We start from the raw sequence: 22,298 nt of genomic DNA, 5'->3' as shown, positions 1-22,298 counted from the left end.
AATGGAAACCATTTGTCTCTAAAACTTCTGGCAAACAAACCTGGCCAAAATTTGGACCACAATTTGAGCACGTAGTGCATTTTCAGAATGTCTGGTTTGTATAGATCATCCCTGAGGAAATGGCTAAAGAAGGGGTCAAAATGTGTTTTATATTTTAGGTTCTACATACGTTTTTGCTGTTTGCTACGGTAAAAAACAATCAAGCAGAATTACATCAAAATTGGCATGGAACGAGAACAGCACTTAGAGATAACATATTTTTGTAGCTTGAAGTAAATTGATTGAGTAGTGTTTGTCCTGTTTTGCATAGTTTAAGGTTCTGGCAGTCCATTTGTCCTTAGATTATCTGATGTTCCTGGCTCTGAGGAAGACCCGAAGAAAATAAATTTGAAAAGTACACCAAACTGTTTAAATAATGAGCAAGTTTTCCCTTTGTTCCCTCTGGAAGCAGGAGATTTGTCAAACCAAACCAATGGAGAAAGATCAGTTGGGAATCCCTATACTTTTATGCACTGCCCTGGAAGATATGCCAATTGTTAAACACTTCCAATGGAGACTTAGCGGGGAGGTAAAAAGACACAAGGGATAAAGAGGCAAACCATGTAAAAGGGTTCAGTCATGGGATCTTCATGCAGCTTCATGATGTTGGTTAGAAGATTAATACAAAGGTAGCAGTGGTGAATAGGGATGTATGTGAGCTACAGTTAGATTATGTGAGAGATAGACTTCATGACTCCAAACTCTAGGTTGGATGCAGCCAGGGACGTGGCTTGGTCATTAAGATTGGGGCTTGTATATTTGTGAAAATACATTACATGAGATGAAAGGTATGAGAGGGGGTTTAAGGGTCTACATATAGAGTTAGGAGTACTTAAAACACAATGGCCCTCATTATGATGTAACCGGTCCCAGGATGTTTGTTTCTGGTCAAGGGAAGACCTGGCTTCGCAGTTCAGGCTGGACATGAGGAACAGGGTCAAGACTGATTTGTATATGGCTGGGACTGAACTGGGGTGGCACAGTGAGATAAAGAATGATGATGGATTCAACCCAGATCTAATAGTGACTGTGTATGAATTTCTGAAAGGTTTCAGCACTCCGTCCATCATCTCCTTGTGTTAGTTTTGTTCACCCCAAGTTGGCAGGTTATGCCTAGACATGGGCCCCTTGCTCACTTTGCTGCTTCATTCAAGCTAGCCTGGATGATGAGGACTGTTATCCCGAAAATGGTCCCAAGATGCTTGTTTCTGGTCTAAGGAAGACCTGGCTTGACAGTTGCAGCTAGAATGTTCCCATGAGGAACAGGGTCAAGACTGAATTGCATATGGCTGGGTCTGAACTGGGGTGGCGAAGTGAGCTAAAGAATGATGATGGATTCAACCCAGATCAAATAGTGACTGGGGGTGAGTGTCTGAAAAGTTTCAGTGCTCTGTCCGTCATCTCCTTGTCTTTGCTTTGTTCACCCTAAGTTGGCAGGGTATGTCCAGAATTGGGTTCCTTGCGCACTTTGCCACTGGTTTCAAGCTTGCCTTGGATGATGAGGGGTCAAGCTCCAAACCCAGGCCCATGATGCTTGTTTCTGGTCAAGGGAAGACTTGACTTGGCATTTTGGGCTGGGATGTTCCTATGAGGAACAGGGTCAAGACGGATTTGCATATGACTGGTTTTGACCTTGAGAGGCAAAGTGAGCTAAAGAAAGATGATAGATTGAACCCAGATCTAATAGTGACTGGGGGTGAGTGTCTGAAAAGTTGTAGTACTCCTTTTATCATCTCCTTGCGTTTGCTTTGTGCCGGGCATAAGGGTAAAGACTAGCAGAATGGGAGCAATAGTGCATGCACTTGGGGTCAGAGGCTTGGAGGCAGAACAATGCATTATGTGTTTTTGAAGGGGAGCATAATGCTATGTATGTGAAAATGACCATAAACATGTAGGTTTTTGTATTGTAACAGTTCACATACTCTCTATTGGTTATTGGGTAGTGTCTCCCTGCAGCCCGCTCTATTGCCCACAACACTCCCTCTGCACTTTGGAAGTGGCACACTCTCAACTGCATTTTACTGCTTACATCCACTTGTCACAAGCACATTAGGCTTTTTTCAAGTGCTCAACAGTGAGTCTCCATGATGTGCGATACAAAGTGTTTCAGAAAATCATCCTTGAAATCACCAGGTTAATCCTCCAGGGGGGTGGTGGAGACCTGGGCAGATTGGTGGGCCACTTGCCATGGTCCAAATTACCCATAAATAAGGGGCAGATGTATCAAGATATCATTTTGCGATTCTCAAATAGCGATTTTTAAGGAATCGCTATTTGAGAAGTGCAAAATGGTATGTATGTAGAAAATCGCTATTTTTTAGTGATTCCTTAAAATTCCTTAATTGAGATTAGCAAATTGCTAATCGCAACTAAGGAATAATTTCCCATTCATTTCTATGGGCCACGAGGCCCATAGGAATGAATGTGAAAATATTCTCAATTTGCGATTAGCAATTTGCTAATCGCAATTTGAGAATAATTTCAAGGGTGCAAGGGTGTCTTAAGGAAACCCTGCTGCACCCCTGAATTTGACATGTGTGCGCATATGGCGCACATACATGCCCTAAGGGCATGTATGAGCGTCATATGGCACCTTTAGAATTTAAAAAAAGTGCATTTTGAAAAGAATTCGCCAATTACCACCAACTACAAGTTGGTGGTAATTTGCGAATTCTTAGTCAAAAATCGCAACACTGAAATGCATACATTTCAAATAAGAAATCGCAATTTGCCATTTCTTAAAAGCCTCGCAATATTAAGGAATCGCAAAATTTTTTCAAACCAGGTGTTACAAGAGAATTTGATAAATCTTTTTTGTTTAAATCGTTTTTATTAACCTTTTTGTTTACTTTGCACATTATCAATAAAACATACAGTCAGAACAGCGCTCATGTAGCAGGTGGAAAAGAAAGAAAATTGATTGCCAGTGGAATGGTACACATTGATTAATATCAACAGGAAAACGGAGATTCAGGTTATGGTGAGTACATCAAATCGTGTGGCAATATCTCTAAAAGGGGCAGAGCAATGCTGACAAATCACGGCACCAGGAAGCATATGAATAATGCAGGTACAGTGCAGTTCAAACGCAACCGGGGACATAGGACACTAACAAATGAGGACAACTAAAGTGAACGAAGGTTAGGGGAGAGTCGCTCAAGACCTGCTGCCACATCCAATGTAGCGGGAGGCCATAAATTGCCAAGACTTAGTGACAGTGGGGCTCTGAAACAGAGGGGCTGAAGCAGTGCGGGAGTCGGTGTTAGTACGCAGTCACGCCATTGGGGGATGTACCATGAGTGATAACTCTTTGTGTTGTAGTCGGGGTCCCTGCATCCCATTGAGGTGCAAGGGGGAACTTTTGAACGCCAAGCAGATCCTCTCTGCATAGCGCCGCACTCTCCGCCTTCGCCCAGAGAATTTGATAATGTTAACCATAAATTATGTGGAGTATAATATTTAGTAAACCTGTTTTGGAATGTTTTGTTATTAGTAGGTTTAGGTAGTGACCTACCAGTAGTAATAAAGCGCCAATCACAATATAAGGCCCGGTGAAGATCTCAATAAGTTATTTCCATGATCAACCCTTGGTAGCTGGCTATGAGCAGGCAGCCTTATCCTAGGGGACAGGTTTAAAAATAAATAAATAAACACCCATACATTAAATAAGTAAGACACAATACACAATAAAAATCCCAAACCAAGTTGTAAGAATAAGCAATGTATTATTGATTAAAATGACAAGAATTCAATGTAGGGAACCAGAGATATGAATGTTTAAAGAATAAACACATAGTTTAGTGCCTAAAACCAAAAGTGCCACTTTGGGGCTCTGGTTGTGCTTGACTGGGACAAAGTCAAAGTTTCAGGCCATCAGTGATGAAGCCCAGGTCGGAAATACTTAGTGGTAGGGCTCCGTCAAGTGTTTACCTTCTGACTTAGTCAGTTTTTTGGAGCTTTTTCATCAAGCCAGGCTCATTGTCAGGCTGAGTTTTGAGTTGACAATGACGGCTTGGTTCAGCATGAGGCCTCAGTGAAATCCTAGAAGTCCAGAGTTACGGAGATTTCAGCGGGGTGAACCTTAAATCCAAGTCGTGGTTCGACGTCTGCGGCTTGACTCTGGTTGACAGGCCAGTAACCTTATGGAGCTTTTTACCAAAAATTCTCTAATCTTCCCCAAACCTCTAGATCTTCTTCCAGGAAGATCCATTTTAGGTTCCAAAGTGTCCACAACACCAATCCAAGGATCCAGAAGCTCTGAATTGCTCCTTGGGATGTTGGGACTACTTATCCCACAGTGTACCTGGCCAAATCGTTTAAAGTCCAGCTTCCCTAACTCCCCTTCCAGGCCCATCTGCTAGTTCAATTATTGTGGCTCAAGTCTGGATGGGGTTGCAGGAGGTGGGGGTGAGCCTGTATCCTGTCCCAGATGTCATTCCCTCTTTGAAGACGAGTTTGGCTACCAGCCCCTTTCCTGCCTTTTCTCTGCAGCTTGCAGATTTCCAACCACCAGATTTCCTTTTGTCTCTTCATAGGCCACTTCACATCTCATCAGAGCAGTTTGACTCAGCCTCCCAAAGACTAGCCATGCAGGAGAAGCTGCTGTTAGGCTGGATTGTTGTTCATCAGAAAAGAAAGTTCTATAACTTCTTTTCGGTGATAGTAACTATCAATTTAACACGTTAAAGAGTATAATTAGCTGGCTCCAGTCCATATTTATTCTTTATTAAAGTATTCCTATGTAATGGGCAGTATTCCCCTCACAAGGACACATAAAACATCTTTTATAATGTCCCTGCATATAGCTACAAGGCACCCTGCCCCTGTGGCACCTAGGAGAGACCTTAGGGTTAACGTATATGTAAAAATAAGGTAGTTTCAGACTTTGCAAATTCCTTTAATTCCAAAGTTGAATTTTCATTTTATTTACTTTTAAAAGCAGCCTGCAAAGCAGGTCTGCCTTTAAAATGACAGCAGGCAACACAGCAGTGCCCACTTGAGTCCATCAAATCTGCTGCACCTCTAAACCTACACGCCCTACCATATACTAGGGTCTTGCAAGTAGGTCACCATACTAATTGTAATTACACCTGAATACAGACAAGCCAGATTTTTTCCTTCAGATCTGGAGGCAGATCCTAGACTGTGGCCCCCACCCAATAATATGGAGTGAGGCCTTCAACTTGGTACTGCGAGGGGCTCTTGACTGGTCCAGTGACAGGATACAACACCTACGCTCCACGGAAATCCTCAACACACTCATCGCTGATACTGCACTAATACATAAATGGCGCCACACACAAGCTTCCCAGCATGAAGGCACAAGCTTCTTCTCTGCACAAGCCTCATGTTCTCGCATCGATTATTGGCTGGTGTCAAAAGATATCCTCGCCTAGGCCATGGTGGTAGAACACTTACCATGCACACTAGCAGATCCTTCTCCGGTCAGGCTGATCCTTCAGATGTTTTTATGGAGGCTCACCCCGCAGGCCCTGCATGATGAGGTGTTCAAAGAAGAAATCCATTACATACTCGCCATCACTGAGTACTTTGACTTGAACAAATGGTCCATATTATCACCATCTATACTATGGGAGGCTTTCAATGTAGTCTTTCAGGCTACATGCACAGCTAAACAAGCAGGCTTCTTGAAGGCGATAAGAGGATCCTTAATTAAACTGGAATCTGAAATTAGTGACCTGGAGGGGACATATAGCCGCAATCCCAGGCTTGGCACACTGGCCGACATCCGAGATAACCTATTTGAATATCAGATTAAGGCTGACACAGAGGTCAAATATCTTGGGCGAGAGGCGCAGGTGCACCAATATTGAGAGGAGGACCGCTCTGGTAGGACCTTAGCCAGGCTTCTGCATTGACCACATGCCTTGGAATACGTGCCCGATCTGAGAAAGGGTGAGGGCTGCCTGATCACATCCCCTGAAAAACTCCCATCGGTCATGTCCTCCTTCCTTGCCCAGTGACAAGAGGTTGCTGCAAAGCTTCCTGGACTCCATTGAATTGCTCTGGTTGGACCCTACACACCCCAATTACATGGACATCCTGATCATGCTGGAGGAGGTGGCGCAAGTTATATCAGGCCTCCCGGGCGATATGGCGCCTGGGTTGAATGGGTTGACATCCGCGTTCTACAAAGAGAATGCAACCATACTCATTCCTCATCTCATTGAGATGAACCAACAATCAGCAAGCTCTACCCAACCCTCTACGAATTGAAATGCAGGCATTTGTAAAGCGCACAGCTACCTCCAACGGAAGTGTCCCGGCGCTGTCCGTATACCTCGATGGAACCCTTCCTGGCTTTTCCCTGTGAAATGTCCCCTCCTGGGCACCCGCAAGGTGAAGCCAGGCATCCAGCGCCTGTGGGGGCCGTTGTGGAGAGTAAGCAAGCTATTGCCCAGAGTTGCAGAGTGGGACCCATGATTAGATAAGGCGCCGAGGCGAGAATTATCAGGTTCGAGTAAATTGAGCCCAAGACCCGCCGAGGCGGGAATTTAACCCTGGTCCTGGGCCAGACCTCTGCATAAGGGTCTGCTCCTCTAACCATTGAGCCACACTGCCGAACCCATCATCATCACGATATTGAAACCAGGCCAACTGCTAGAACTCTGTGACTCCTACAGACCTCTCTCTCTTATCAATTTAGATAACAAAATGTATGCAAAAGTCTTAGCCAACCGTCTACAACCTCTAATGGCACTAAGAGTGCAGCTTGATCGGTTTGGGTTCATTCCGTGGAGAGCCACATCTCATAACCTCCGCACTATCTTCTCCGTCATGCACAACCTCAGCTCCTCTCTGCCAACAGTGGCAACCTTGCTGGATGCCACAAAGGTGTTTGATTACCTTGAGTGGTCCTTTCTTTTCCCTCTGCTGGGGCATTTGGACTTCAGTTCCAGCTTCATACAGAAAACCCAATTACTTTATAACCTACCTTCGGCGAGAGTGAGGCTCAAGGGACGCACATCAGACCCTTTTGTTATTACTTGAAGCACTATGCAGGGCTGGCCACAGTCTCCCCTGCTGTTTGCGGTGGATATAGAGCCGCTGGCGGCTAGAGTGCTCCAACACTATGCCCAGAGAGGAATTGGCTTCACCATGCGTGTATTGGTGGTGTCAATGTATGCAGACAATATCACTCTATATATCCTCCTCACTGGACACTTCGCAAGCTGGGAGATAGACCTGGGACAGGATATATCTGAGGAGGACTAGCTTTACTGCTGCGGGCAGATCAAACAACTATCCCCTAACTACCCACTCCGACTGAGTCACTTCAAATACTTGCACAGAACATACCGCATACCTGTGCATGTTTAAAGGAGCGGGCTGAAGGAAGACGTGACATGCATGCGCTGCTCCACTCAGCCTGCTACATTTATGCACCTGCGTGCTCGGGGTTGGCACAATTTTGGCAGGAATTATGCACAACAATCACTGTTCTAACTGAAACCCCCTTCTTGTTGGTTACGTTAAAAACACCCTGAACATACACAGAAGAATAACTGTGCTACTGCTGTAGCTGGCTAAGCACAAAGTGGCTATACATTAGGGCCGGAAGACAGCACCCATGACGCTGGCGTGGCTGAGGGATGCCACATAGTGGCAAACGCAACTATCTGCATATTGGGATGTCATGCCCCCCAGATGTTGCCTGGCAAATATATGAGAACCCTTGGTGACATATCTGCGACAGCATGACACCCCCACGAAGGCAAACCAAAAGAGAGTATGCAGTTCCCCAGTAGGAAAAGAGCGGATGAACCAACGTGAGTGGAGGCACAAAGGAGGGGAATCCTCCTTGTCAGAACTAGAGTCCTCAGACACCCAGCTAGCTAGGTGTCATGCTTCATCATATGGGCTCGCTCCTTGTTGGGTCGGCGGTGCAATACCGGACGGGCACCCATAAAGGGGCTCTTTAGCGGAGATCTTCTGTTCTTGCCGTATGGTGCCGTGGGTGTGAGGGCCCCATGGAAGGGAGTGTGTAGATTTATGTGGGTGGTTTAAAAAAGGTTGGATAGTCCACAAAGTAGTTTTAAGAGAGTGGTAACCCACCTTGTTAAAAAACAAAAGAGTGGCTGCTCTCTGGCTCTAAGGTCCAGGGGAGCAAAGCTCTACTCTACTTCAATGGTCGACATGTTTCACGCAGTATGTTCAGAGTGATACAGTGCATTTCATCAGGACCAAGAACTATCTACACTAATTGATCTGGAGGAAGAGTTCCTACCTCCCACTGATCTAGTGTGTGAGCACGAAGTCCCGCCAAATCTAGTGGAACTCAACTAGATGGAAGCGCTAGCTTCAACTGTCTTTCCGGCAAATGGCACCTTCAATTCGGCTGCCCAGTCCAGGTTCGAACAAACACCGGTAAACTACCCCTGCGCTGGAGCCGGAAAGCCGGAGCCCGGCTGAAGCAAGCGCTTCCATCTAGTTGGGTTCCACTAGATTATCAAAATTACTTTGTGGACTATCCAACCTTTTTTAAACCACCCACATACATCTACACACTCCTTCCCCTAGGGCGCTCACACCCACTGCACCATACGACAGGAACAGAAGATCTCCGCTAAAGAGCCCCTTTATGGGTGCACGACGGGTATTGCATCGCCGACCCGATGAGGAGCGAACCCATATGATGAAGCATGACACCTTGTAGTGTAGTTCCTATATTCCCAATAGGCTCTGCGCATTGGAATAACATAAACGATAGTTTAGACGTAAGACTGAGGTCGACTAGGTCACTATTGAATATGTTAGACTTAATTATGAATGCCAGCTAGCTCAGAGGTCACTAGAAACTTTCTCGAGTAAACAAGAAGGTGTTAACTTTCCTGAATAGACAAGAAGGGATTAGTTTCTGACAATCGCATAAACATGACAACTTTGCTCCCCCCAGAATAAGGAGTATATCTCCAGAGTCGCGGAAACAATAGACAGCTATTTCACTCAGTCAATCGTGCATGCTTAGTTTCACCAGGAGTGCAGAGAAATAGAGAGACGGGCGTTTTCAATAAAAGTGGTTATTTATTGAGCAGTCTTCTTTCTCATGCAAGAGAAGTGAATTGCCACAATTGCAATACTTATCATAAAGTAAAGTGCGTACAGTAAAAGGAGTATTATGAAATAATACTGTAAAAGCATTTATATGGTTTCTGAGCCATAAGATGCTTAAAACGGATAAAATACATACAATTATAAAAGTTGACTAAACGTACTCAACTGTTGTTTCTAAAATAGGCCTACCCCGGTGTACCTAACCTAAGCCTAGTACCAGGGAAGGAGTAAGTGAGCTGCAGTTTAAGTTAAGATAGTTTTTGCCAAGAATCTGAATCAAGAATTCTCTAAGGATCTAATCAGCTCCGTACCTCGGTTATAGAATGGAGGAGGACTTGTATCTTGTTCTCAGGACTCGATCTCCCAGCAACCCGCAAGGGTAACTGGAAACACTGGAGCTGGATTTCTCGGCAGGAGAAAAGGCAGCATCTCTCTCAGTGCGTCAATGGGAGGGTCGGCTTCTTTCGGCTCTCGTTACAGCTGGGCTTCGGGTAAGTAGATAGCCGATCTGCTCCAAACCACCGTGTGTTTGCTAAGGAAGATGTCGGTATATTTATACTTGCAAGGTGGCGAGTTTGACGTAAGGTTGGACATAAGACATCACTAAGAACTTGCAGTTCTTTCAGGACTCCAGGAGTTCTTGGACAAATCAAAACAGAAGCAGGGGGAATTCCCGGGCTGCTGGAGGCTTGGTTTGTTTAAAGAAAGCGTTGTATTTTCTAGGAGTCTATGGGAGTAGCCTTGCCAAATTTGGACTGCATTGGCTATGACTAAATATGGATATGATTCTCATGCCTTCATAAGGATATGATTTGTTATACCCACATAAGGGCATGAATCGGGAATATTTAAATAGGGTCCTAGATACGTTCACAACACCCAATCCACGTATAATGTCCATCATTACTAAATACTAAGCAATACTAAACATGTAACGATGCATGTGTTTTCCAACCCACCCCAAAATACAAAAAATGCATTTGAAATGGTATGTACACGAAAAATGTGTATTATACTGTACGATTTTAAAGCAGAGTTATCATTCAGATATGCATATATGGTACGTTGGCTGAATGAATTGCGAAAATTACGTTTATGAAATGGCTCTTAATACAGAAGAGAAGGTCAAGACCATTTCATCACATATTTATACAAGACTGTACATGTGCTAGAGGCTAAGTCAAAATATTGTCTCTAGGGATTTTAAAAATAGAAATTCTGTTCTCTAAGAATAGTTCTACTTCAAGCAGAGTACCATGTGCCAAAACAAGTAAATATTTTGGGAACGGAAAAATAATTTCGCTTTCAGGGAAGTAAACCAGTTCCAAATGTTTTCAAAAAGTGTCATTTATCAAAAACTGAAGGCCGGATTCAGAGTTCAGGGAATGCTGTGTGCTCACGTTTTCAAACGTTATTCTCGTTGTTAGGGGAGAATATTAATTCAGATAGGCTGGCAAAGAATTCGTCTACAACAGTAGGTGAAAGTTGGTCCAAATCTGAAAAAGTGGAAATAGTGCAAATGTGAGAATCATTGCCATCATCGATGTCTGGATCAGCAATGTTCACAGAAGGTTGTACCTGTGTGTCGCTTTCATCTCGTACCTCACAGCCACCTACTCGTAATGGTGAGATCTCAACGAATGCCGTCATCAGAATAGGTAACCGCTGGGGACAACATGTTGCATGAGCCGTTACCAAACCAAGCAAAGTATCGATATCCTTTGGTACTGCTGATGGTAGTGTAAGACAGACGTCCAACACGCATTCTTCTCCACATAGCAGGCAATGTAGAACAGGTAAGATGCAATCTTGCCAGATTGGCCTGAATGAAAGAAACCAGGTACTATTCAGATCTCTTAGCTTCGCCAAGCCGAGGACTTTAGTAATCCGCTCTCGGTATTGAATTGCTAGGATCATTTCTTCCATTGTTGCCTGTGTTTTGTCTGTGACTTGACTTGCCATATCGGAGCAGAAGGAACAAAAATAAAATTCCTGCTACGAGTCCCAAGATGAGAGGCAGGCCGCCGAAAACACAGAATGCATGAAATTCGGGAAGTTGTTCAGGACTGCTTCAAAGGGTGCTAATAGTCCCGAAAAAATTGTCTTAAATACATGTGTGATGCCACTGGTATCAGACATGTCTAAGATTTGACCTAATATTTCTACGAAATGTACGGGGCAATTTGTCGATAATAGTGTATGTATCTCTGCCGCTGTCCTTGCAACTTGCAGATCATACGTCTCTTTGGACGAGGTTAAAGGCACAGTTGTCTGTAAAAGAATAGACTTCATTCTGCTTAAAGTATCAATTCGAATAGAAGAGATATTCAGAGAAGGCCATATTGCTGCCTCCATGTCTGGTTTGCTGTTTGGATACGATACTTGCATACAGCAAATGACCCTGGAAGTAACACTCACGAGATAGGCTATTTCTGGCACCATGACACAACAGCTGTGGTCACTTATTATAACGTAGCTGCCGTTGGAAAGCGGTCTGAAAAAAGGCTCTACTGTGTTGCAGGAGTGCCGTGCAGGTGACATGAAAGGTTATTTGATGAACCTTCGCAGGCTCCTTGCAAGTTAATACCTTGGCACAGAAGTGTACCGCTTAGTGATTTTTTACAGTTGTTGCCACTAAGAAATACCTGTTTTTTCCCTTCACTATAACATCTATGTGTATAAGGTAAATTTCGGGTTGATTTGATGTATCCTTTACCCAACCTTTCATACTGGCCTGCTGGTATATATGTTTGGCAATATTGAAACGGACACTGCTACTGACCAGATTGGACGGCGTTACCCACAGCGAAGGCTCGCTAACCTACCCACGCCTCGCGGAACCCGCTCCGCGGGTCCCGCTTCGGATCTCCTGTGTTTGGTGCTTCGGTGGGGCTTGAAGGTAGAAGGGCTGCGAGCGGCAACCGGGACTCGCATTCCCAGGAATCCCGGTGTGCGTGAGTGGCCGAGTCACCTGGCCCCGCTCTCCCTGACCGCCTCGCCCCACCCCCATCTGCTGTAAAAGGGGCTTGGACTTACTGCTCCTTGGGACACTGCTACTGACCAGATTGGACGGCGTTACCCACAGCGAAGGCTCGCTAACCTACCCACGCCTCGCGGAACCCGCTCCGCGGGTCCCGCTTCGGATCTCCTGTGTTTGGTGCTTCGGTGGGGCTTGAAGGTAGAAGGGCTGCGAGCGGCAACCGGGACTCGCATTCCCAGGAGTCCCGGTGTGCGTGAGTGGCCGAGTCACCTGGCCCCGCTCTCCCTGACCGCCTCGCCCCACCCCCATCTGCTGTAAAAGGGGCTTGGACTTACTGCTCCTTGGGACACTGCTACCGACCAGATTGGACGGCGTTACCCACAGCGAAGGCTCGCTAACCTACCCACGCCTCGCGGAACCCGCTCCGCGGGTCCCGCTTCGGATCTCCTGTGTTTGGTGCTTCGGTGGGGCTTGAAGGTAGAAGGGCTGCGAGCGGCAACCGGGACTCGCATTCCCAGGAGTCCCGGTGTGCGTGAGTGGCCGAGTCACCTGGCCCCGCTCTCCCTGACCGCCTCGCCCCACCCCCTTCAACCTAGCTCATTGGCCCTTTGACTTACAAATACAGAGCTCCTACGCTGCGCGGGAGCGCGCGGGAGCGACCGGGGCGAAGACCGGGCAAAGAGCGGGCCGTTTGAGGCCGTTCGAGGTCTGAGCAGTCTGGTCTGGGCCCCCCCTCTTTCGCCCTCTCCCCGTAGGCCCACCCCTCCTGGACGCCAAGAAGACCTTAGAAAATGCCGTTAAGATCAGGGAAGGAACGTACTGTCCAAATTAATACATCTAATGGCGTCGTTTCTGGTCCCTTGGATGCCTTTATAACACGGGCTACTGGTATCTTAGAAAAGGAAATCGCAATGGTTGAGAAAAGATTGTCAATAGACCTAATCAATGGGAAGCGATCCTCATTGGGGGCCTTAGCTACATCTATCTCCCCTCCACCCTCTGCACCCCATGCTGCCTTCAATTGTGTCCATACCACCTCTACGGACGCAATAGTCCATTTAGAAAATATTGGGGATAGCCAAACTAGGGATAAAATAAGGGAAGAAATGAATAGTATAAATACTTCCAAAGATACACAGGGGGTCGGGGCGGAGGATAATGACTCGTTGATCAGCGAGGAGCAGGATTTTAGCCAGCTTACTGGAACTCCACCCCTCAACCAGTCCGACATGTCCAAATCTATTGAAAATGTTTATCCCCCTATATCTAACTCTGGCCCTAATACTAAAAAGAGAAAACGGGATTCTAGAATGTCAGGGGAAAAAAAACAAAACACTAATGAAGTAAATAAAGTTCAAGGGGAATGGTGTCAAGGGCCCGAGCCTCACCCAAACCCGTTAAAACCCTCGGTGCACAACAACATGCTATGCCCCACCCTTTTGGCTTTGGGCTCCTCAACCACCTGTCCCATGTGCCTCAATAGTGACGAGGTTTTGCTGGCAAAAATGGAGGCCATGTTTAAAACATTACTCATACCAATCCTTGAGCGGACCAGGCTTATGACCACTAAAATTGATAGTATGGTGGATTTGATTTATTCAAACCATACGATGCTTCGAGCATTATGTGGTCCAAATAATACGGGTGCTATTGTTGTACCAGCACCCAGCAAGGTCCCCAGTAATAACAACAATATGGATAAGGGTAAAAATGCCCCCAATAAAACCATAGGAATGAATAACACCGCATCTAAAGGGGGTCAAACAATCAATACCACCTCTATCAACTCTTTAGGAGCTAGTTCTCAAACTCAGGTATTAAAGCCCCAATCAAAACCAGTGGCTAAACAAAACACTGGTGGGCGTCAAACTATGGGTCCCCCTATACAACCTAATTTAAATCTCCCTTCTCCAAGTAACTCAAGAGCCCAACGCACTGCTTCTTTCAATCATAGGGAGAGGGGGCGTAAAAGACCAAATACTCCCAGTGTTGATCTTCCACCTGAAGCAGCCCTACATACCATCGTTTTGACCGGCGTAGCCCCATTAAAACCGGGTGCAAGGGAATCTTATGGTGACCTTTTTAATAAAGTCACTTTCTGGCTGAACAAAAATCGCCCGCTACCCCCCTCCACCCCCACGGAGATATTGTATGTGAGGAGAGTAGATTGGGTTGGGCCGGAGGCAAAAGACTTGGAAGGAGATTGCATCCTTATTTCGCTTAAAGACTCATGGGTGGTAGATGCCATTAAACGAGAACCCAGGTTTGCAAGGCAGGGGGATGTACAAACACTAGCATTATCTTATTTTTACCCGCGCAGGCAAATACCCTTTCAATCTTACCCTTTGTTTCGTAAAGGTCCTGCTGCAAGACATCCCCTGGCATTAACCCCGCTTGACTGCCAGCGCCCCTTTCTTTTTAATCGTTTTGGCCCCCTTTCTGGACTAGAAGCTATAGATTGACTCAACGATTCTTCTAGTGAGTCTCTGATTGGTAGTGTGACAGCCCTAGAACCCATTGATCATAATATGGTGTGCCCAACTCAATTAACCAATCGAGTAGATGGGGAAGGAGGCCAAACATTAGTATTAAACAGCCCTCGACCATATCTTGCTATCCAGGGGTCTTTGATAGACAATAAAATAAAAAAAATGAAAGCCCCAGCAGAGTGTGTTAAGAAACTAGTGGTTAATGTCAATACAGGGGCGCCTCATGGATCTGCCCAGCCCCTACACCCTCTGTTGCCAGATAACCTGAAAGATCATCTGAAAATTTTGTCCTGGAACATAGCGGGTATTAAGGCGCGTTTTGCGTCTACGGATTGGTCAAACTTTATGGACAACTACGATATCATCCTGTTGCAGGAAACATGGGCAACTGAGCCTGTCCATAAGTTGGGTTACATAAATTTTTTCAAACCCGCAATCAAAGGAGGCAAAGGGCGGGCTGCAGGAGGCTTGCTGATCTGGGTAAAACAATCCCTGGGCCTCTATCCAATGGAGTTCCCGGTGGAGAGTCAAGATCTCCTCGCTATCATAATAAATAAAGGGAGCAAGCAAATTATGAACATTGTTAATATCTATGCTAGAGGCTTGCCTGGCGGTCGAAGCCCACCCCTGTTGAACCTTGTTGATCATATGATAATGAAAATGGGCGGAGGCATTACTACCATTCTTGCTGGCGATCTAAATTGTACTATAGAACCAGTGTTAGATATGGGAGACACATGGATTATGGAAGATGATGCTGTATGGGGTATCCCAGACTTACAAGTGGAGAAGAAGGCTAAAGTAACAGAGGCTGCAGTGTCTTGGATGGCTTTTTGTTTACAAAATGGGTTCCGTGCATGTAATGGCCGCTCTGCCTCGGATATGAAGGGAAATTGTACCTTCGATAATGGCCAGAGGCAGAGCCGCATTGACTATATTTTACTGGACATGGAACATTGGGCTTTGCTAATCGACATGGCAGTATTAGAGCGCCCGGAAAGCGATCACAATCCACTGTCCTTATTGTTGAAGATACCGGATCTAAACAGACACGAGGAACCATCTGCTACTTATACAGGGGACGTTCAACTTACCAACGACAGGAGGAGATTGAAGTGGTCACGGGTTATGGAAGATGAGTGTTTACTAAACAATATTAATGTCGTAGTTGAGAATGCACTTAATGAAATGTTGCAAATAGATATGCCGGGGGTGGATACTGAAGCAGCCAATAGTGTGATGGGTGTTCATATTAATTGCTTTGAAAACGTAAAGACCCTGTTATCTAAACCATGTGGGAATGTTGCTGTTAGAAGTAATTGTTTGCCCCAAAAATGGTATAACAAGGAATGTAGAGAGGCACATACAGCTCTCATTTCTGCCATAAAATCTCGGAACATGGTTGGAGTGAGAGCTGCTAGACTTTACTATAAAAAAATCCTCAGTAAAGCTAAACGGGAGTGGGAGGATGAATTCTGTTCAGACCTCCTGGAGGCCTCCACCACCAACAATCAGAAAAGGTTTTGGGATTTGGTTAAATGGGGCAAAAATACAGATTCTTCTACCCCGGGAAATAATGTGCCACTTGAGGATTGGGTTTTATTTTATTCGGCCCAGTTTAAAGGTGGCAATGATGAGATTATAAACCGCTTAGGCAATGTACCCAGGCTGACCCCACAAAGTGAAAAACTTACCTTTACGGTTGCTGAGGCCGAGCTGGCATTGGCACTGACTCTCCGAGGTAAAGCCCCCGGTATGGATCTGATCCCGGCTGATTTGTTCAAATCTAATCCCACCCTGTGGCTGCCGTATATTACTAGGATAGCAAACACATTGGCCCTTGGAGCTATAGTCCCTAGATCTTGGAAAGGGGCCGAGATTGTCCCAATTTACAAAAAGGGTGATAAATCCATCCCAGGCAATTACCGCCCTATCAGTTTAATCGATTCGATTCAAAAGATAGTGGCGCGTATGGTCCTGGGACGGGTCCAGGGATGGATCGAAATGGAGAATATCTTGTCACCCATGCAGGCGGGCTTCAGATCGGGAATGAGCACCATAGATCAGGTTTTTAGATTCTGCCTGATCTATTGGAAGGAGGTTTGGTTGGGTGGTGGCACCATCTATGCTGCATTTATCGATCTGAAGTCCGCCTTCGATCTGGTGCCTAGGGATAGGCTATGGGGTGTGCTGAAAAGTCTGGGGTGCCCACTGGAATTATTGGACCTCATTGTAAGATTCCATGAGGACAATTTTGCGAGGGTGAGGTGGGGGGGTCAGGGACAAGTGACGGAAACATTCCCTGTAACCCGAGGTGTTCGTCAGGGGTGTGTCCTGGCCCCTACCCTCTTCCTCCTTTTTATCGACCAAGTCGTTAAATTTTTCATGGATACTCCTACTGACGCACCAATGTTGGCAGGGATGAGGTTCCCGTTACTTGTCTTCGCAGATGACACTCTAATCCTCTCGAAGACACGTGGCGGACTCCAGCGGGCTCTGGACCGCTTCGAGGAGTTTTGTGCCACCAATAATTTGGTAATCAACGTGGGGAAAACAAAATTTATGGTTTTTACAAAGAATCGTTTAGTTCGGAGTTCAGTGAAGCTGAATGGAGCAAACCTTGAACAGGTGGATACAATGACCTATTTAGGGGTTACCCTTGATAGCCGTTTAAGATGGAAAGATCAGATTAATATGCAACATCTTAAACTTGCCAGGCTGACGGGTTGTCTCATCAAAGAGCAGAAGGAATCAATTACAAAACGGGTCCTACCGGCCCTTAAGATCTATGATGTTAAAATCTCTACAGCCATCTTATATGGCGCGGATCTATGGGGCCATATGGACTTGTCTAATCTATTCAAAATTCAATGCAGATTCCTTCGAAATTTGGTGGGCCTCCCACAGTCTACACCCTTGCTTCCCCTTTGTCTGGACCTTGGTTCCCCACCTATTAACGAGATGGCAAGATTTAGGTTAGTGGCATTGTGGAGACGGATATGGACATCCCCAGACCTATCCCTCCTTGCAGATGCACTGTCGGAAGTCAGGTCTATTAGGGGTTCAGGGAAAATACCATGGCTCTCTGCTGTCAAATCCATTCTTAAAGATATGGGTTTGGAACACCTCTGGACATCCCCACAATCAAATGTTTTCCCACCCAAAGACGAATTTAAATCATTATACTGGGCCACTATCCGCCTAAAAAGAGTCCTGTTGTCCAACAAAAATGGCCTTACAGGCAGGTTTTTAACATTCAAAGTAGACCTATCGAGAGAGCCATATTGGGATGTTATATCTCGACCGTTAGATAAGAAGCTGTACCACCAGTTCAGAGTGGGCGCTTTGCCCTTAAACATTTTCCTGAATAAACGGTCCACAGGGATATCGCCCTATTGTACATGCTGCCCAGGCCATATTGAATCAGAAGGCCACTTCCTTTTTGCCTGCCCAAGGTACGGAGCACCCCGAAAGAAATGGTTAAAACCTTTGTTTAAAAAATTGCCATTTAAAACAGTGATGGAAGCAATATGGGTGCTCAGGACTAATACTTCGGAACTCTTTGTGGTAACTTTGGCAAAGTATTTGGGATGGGCTTGGCTTCTAAGGCTTAAAACCATCATGCCTTAGCGCCAAGTACAAAGGTTATTTTGCAATTGGTCACAATCTGTTTAGTTTGAGTATATAGCTGCTAAATTATTCTACGACTATGCCTCATCACCGGTGTCCTTTGTCCGCAATTTTGAATTGTGAAGTTGACTTTTTTATGCAATGATTTTTTATAAAAATATTCAGGTCTCTTTACTTATCAATTGAAATTTAATCCTGTTTTATCTACTTGATATGAAATGTTTTGTTCTTGTTTTTCTTTTATTGTAATCGAATTGGTTATATTCTTTTGTATTTTTTTTTATTTTGTCTTTTATGATTTGATAAAAATCGAAATAAAGACTTTAAAACCTGAAACTGAAAAGTTGTTATCGGGATTGTAATTGTTCTGTGTATTATCCATTCAATGATAGGTCGTTCTGACATTGTCAATGGTAATTTTTCTAGTTTTTCAATGCTTAGCACCATATAGTCTGCTCCTCTTTGTGCCAAAGAGATGTGTTTATCTGTAAGATTAAAGATAGAAAATAATGACGTTGGCACGTAGCCTGAACGGAGGTTTTGTAACGTCCAGCCTAACTGTACAATAGAACGTAATTGGGACTGGCCATGTTGTAACATTAGCATATCCTATTCTATTATATCAATAGCAGATGATACAATGCTATCCAGTGAATAAATTCTGGAGGACAGAGTCGTTAACCCATTGTCCACTACAGACAGTGATTTTTCCAAATTAATGCGATCAATTTCTCGTATTTTTTCAGCAGTTTCAATTTGCGCTTCTTTTCGAGCTTTGTTGTAAGCTGCGTATATACCGGTGAATATGAAAAGTTTTTGACGCTGTTTGCGAGGTCCCAATAAGAAATCTCTCAAGTCACCACCTTCTTTAAGTAAAATGTTGCTTAATTTCAGGCAGTGTGGATTGCTGTAGCCATTCAAGGCATAGTTTTCCTACACTGTATGTAGTAACTATCCCTGGAGGTTGTCTCTGGGAATATCTTGGGTCTAGCCTGTTCTGTTTGAACCCCTGTGTTTTGTTCAGGAATCTATCTTGACAGTTATTAGTGTCTGTGGGCCAGATCAACCATTTTTTCCAATCAGGATTTGTTCTGTTTTGGTGTAAAATATGGGATACGTCTATCTCTACATCTGTAGTGCTATTACTATCAGGTATGGGTTTTGGAATAGACGGTTTGTTTAAGTCTTTTATCTTGGCTAAGCCAAGACAGGTTGTTTGTTGAATGGTGTCATTCAGGAATATTATCTGTTCTGGGATCATGCAGGCTCTGAATAATGCTTCTAGACCTTGTACCTGCCAGTCTTTTGTACCCCTGATGGTTTTTGTCTCAACGTTGGTTTTCCAAAATTCAAAACCAAATGTAGACATTTTTTCATCAAAGTTTTCAGAGTAAATCCATTTAGCATTTGTCAACATGTTTTTCATTCCTGTCTTATTTAACATTTTTAAATAAAACGTTTCTGGATCAGTGTTGTTAAACCCTGAGAAGTATGGGAATTTCCCATAAAATGTTTTTGAACTGCCCTTTGGCGGTGTTGGACAATGTTCCCATTGATTATAACTAAAAACATTTCTAGGATTAGCAGATTTTTGCAAATAGTGATGCCCATAATGATTAAAACAATACAATTCTTCCTAGTTTGATGAGCCTTGTAAATAATCATGTTCTGTAAATTTTGCTGACATTCCTAAATCTGACATCATATTATTTATATTTTCAAAGTCCCAATCATCAGAGAAAGTACTAGGTGTCACAAAGTCACTTAATGAAACCTTGAATTGATGTGGATATTTCAAGAGTTCAATCGGGCCATAGATTTCGTAATCAGTAGCGTCCCATGCTACACCCCCAGGTATAGGATTAGCTGTGATGTTCACTGATGACAGTTCTCTTTTTTTTATGTGAGATGATCTTTGGGGTTTCAAAACCAAGTTGATGTTCTGACTTGCTGTGTCCATTGTACTATATTTTCCATCTATAAATCTACCCAAACTTAAAAACAAGATGAGCCACAGAGGGAGGAAAAGTACACCTAACACAATCCATAATTCAATCCATGGTGAAATCAGATATGTTTCTTTTAGTTGATGAAGGAGTTCAGTCAATTTTTCTTTGAAAGTTTTTGTTGCTGGCGTTTCTTCATGTTCACTTGGATCATCAGAAAAGTCATCGAAATTGATGAAGTAGCCAGATGCAGTTCTGTCAATTGTTGGAATTACTTCCTGTTGGAACTGGGGTCACCAGTCCCCTAGGGCAGCATGGCACGAGCGGGTAGGCATCCGAAAGCACATGTGTTAAGCGATCATGCAGCACAAACTCACACTGAGACAGAAACCTGGGCACGCAATAAATGACTCCACTCCAGAGCTTGTATAAAAACAAGTGATTTGTATTAAGATAAATAATTAAATAGATAGAGCAGGATCAGGGAAAACATAAATTCATTTAGCATACATGTGTTTCAAAACTTGCAATCAATAACGAATCAATAGATATTAAATAGTCAATAGATATCAAATATTTGGATCAATAAATATTAGTTGGATAAATAGTAAATATTCAATAAATATCAGATATCAGTTAAATACATTCTCAGGAAATCATTGGGCTATCCTCCGCATTGCTTCTCGATAGCACCTGCAAAGAATGTATTAAGGAGACAAACTAATAACATGGCATTTGTTCCTACAGGTATCACACCCATGTCTTACCGACCATAAATAGGTGAATAAATAACTTTAGGCTTCAACAAATGTAGCACTCAAGAGGCAAAACATTTCCTTATAAATAAATGACCCCTTGTGTAGGTTAAACCATTCTATGAGTTACTCCTAGTAGGAGTGAACATTTTCCTAGATTGGAACAATGTATTTCATTAGATAAGGGTAAACCGTTTCTTACTCAGGAATAAACATTTCAGGCGTCAACCATAGGCAGTTCCTGTCCTTTTAAAACTCAGGCTACATTTCAGTAGACATGAAATAACTAGGCAGTTACTTAACAGTCGCCCTATGGTGGAATAAACGGTTCCTTAAGTGTAGATTATCAATTCCTTAAATATGTAACACCATATTAGAGGGAACATTAGCTGTGCATAACTCTTCTCCCATATTAGGAGTAAAACGTCTCATAAATAGATAAATGATGTATCATAACTGACTATAGGTCAAAGTAATCACTCTCCTCACACAGGGAAAAGACTTCAATGTAAAACATTTCATTTAATCAGCATTACCCATTTCATCATGTAAGAATCAATCTTTCTTTTAACTAGGTTAAACTACTACAACACCTGAGGCTGGAATAGCAGTGCATTATCCCTGTTAATCAGGAATAACTCTCCCCTCAAATGGGAGTAACCATCTCCTTATACACCTAAAGGTCTCTGAGAACTATTGCATTAGGCAGGAGTATGCATGACATATGACCCAGGAACTACTTAATTAGGTAGTTTAAACATTTCCTGAGGTAGCAAACAGCATTCAAGAACACTGCCTTAGACAGTAATATACATGTCATGAGAGTAAAGGCAGAACATTCCACTAAGCAGGTAACCAACATATCCCTTATGCCAGGTTTAACATTACACTCCAATTGGTTACCATAATAATTCCCCTTCCCCTAGTCAGGGGTTAACTCTCTGTCATTGGAGAGCCCAATGTGTCCTTTGGGGCTCTGTCTAGATCTAGGCTTTATATGGGGCCAATGGGGCCCAGTCACCAGTTTCTAGCAATTGACGAGGGCCAATAGGGCCCAGTGACATCTTCCTCCGGGGAGGGGCGAACACGGGGCCTTCTCCGGCCTTCCGCCCTCCACCCTGGGGATTACCTTGTGCTCTTTGGCCCTCTGGGGCCCTTGTGCAGCTCCTCGTGGCCTCGGGGATGAATAGGCCCTCTGGCAGGCCTCTCACACGATTACCGGCATTCCAGGGGCCGGGGCTGGCAGGTGGAACAAATCGGAGGGGGGCTCTTGGGCTCCACGGCCCTCCTCCACGATGAATGCTGGGCCCGGCCGGGCTTTCCCCGGGTCTCAGGCCGGGAACTGGAAGGCTCGGCTCGGCAGACCAATCCAGAGCTAAGGAAG

General features: G+C 44.4%; 1 protein-coding gene across 1 annotated transcript in view; it reads left to right on the top strand.

Annotated features, from left to right (window-relative positions):
* The window catches only part of LOC144823889 (mucin-5B-like), a 1,747,676-nt gene that overhangs the window by 1,515,091 nt on the left and 210,287 nt on the right, over positions 1-22,298 (top strand). The gene's annotated exons all lie outside the window — the stretch shown is intronic.

This window comes from Lissotriton helveticus, chromosome 3_1 (genome assembly GCF_964261635.1).
Source record: "Lissotriton helveticus chromosome 3_1, aLisHel1.1, whole genome shotgun sequence".
NCBI lineage: Eukaryota > Metazoa > Chordata > Amphibia > Caudata > Salamandridae > Lissotriton > Lissotriton helveticus.
Note: the sequence above shows the minus strand (reverse complement) of the source record. Positions and strands in the feature narration are given on the sequence as shown.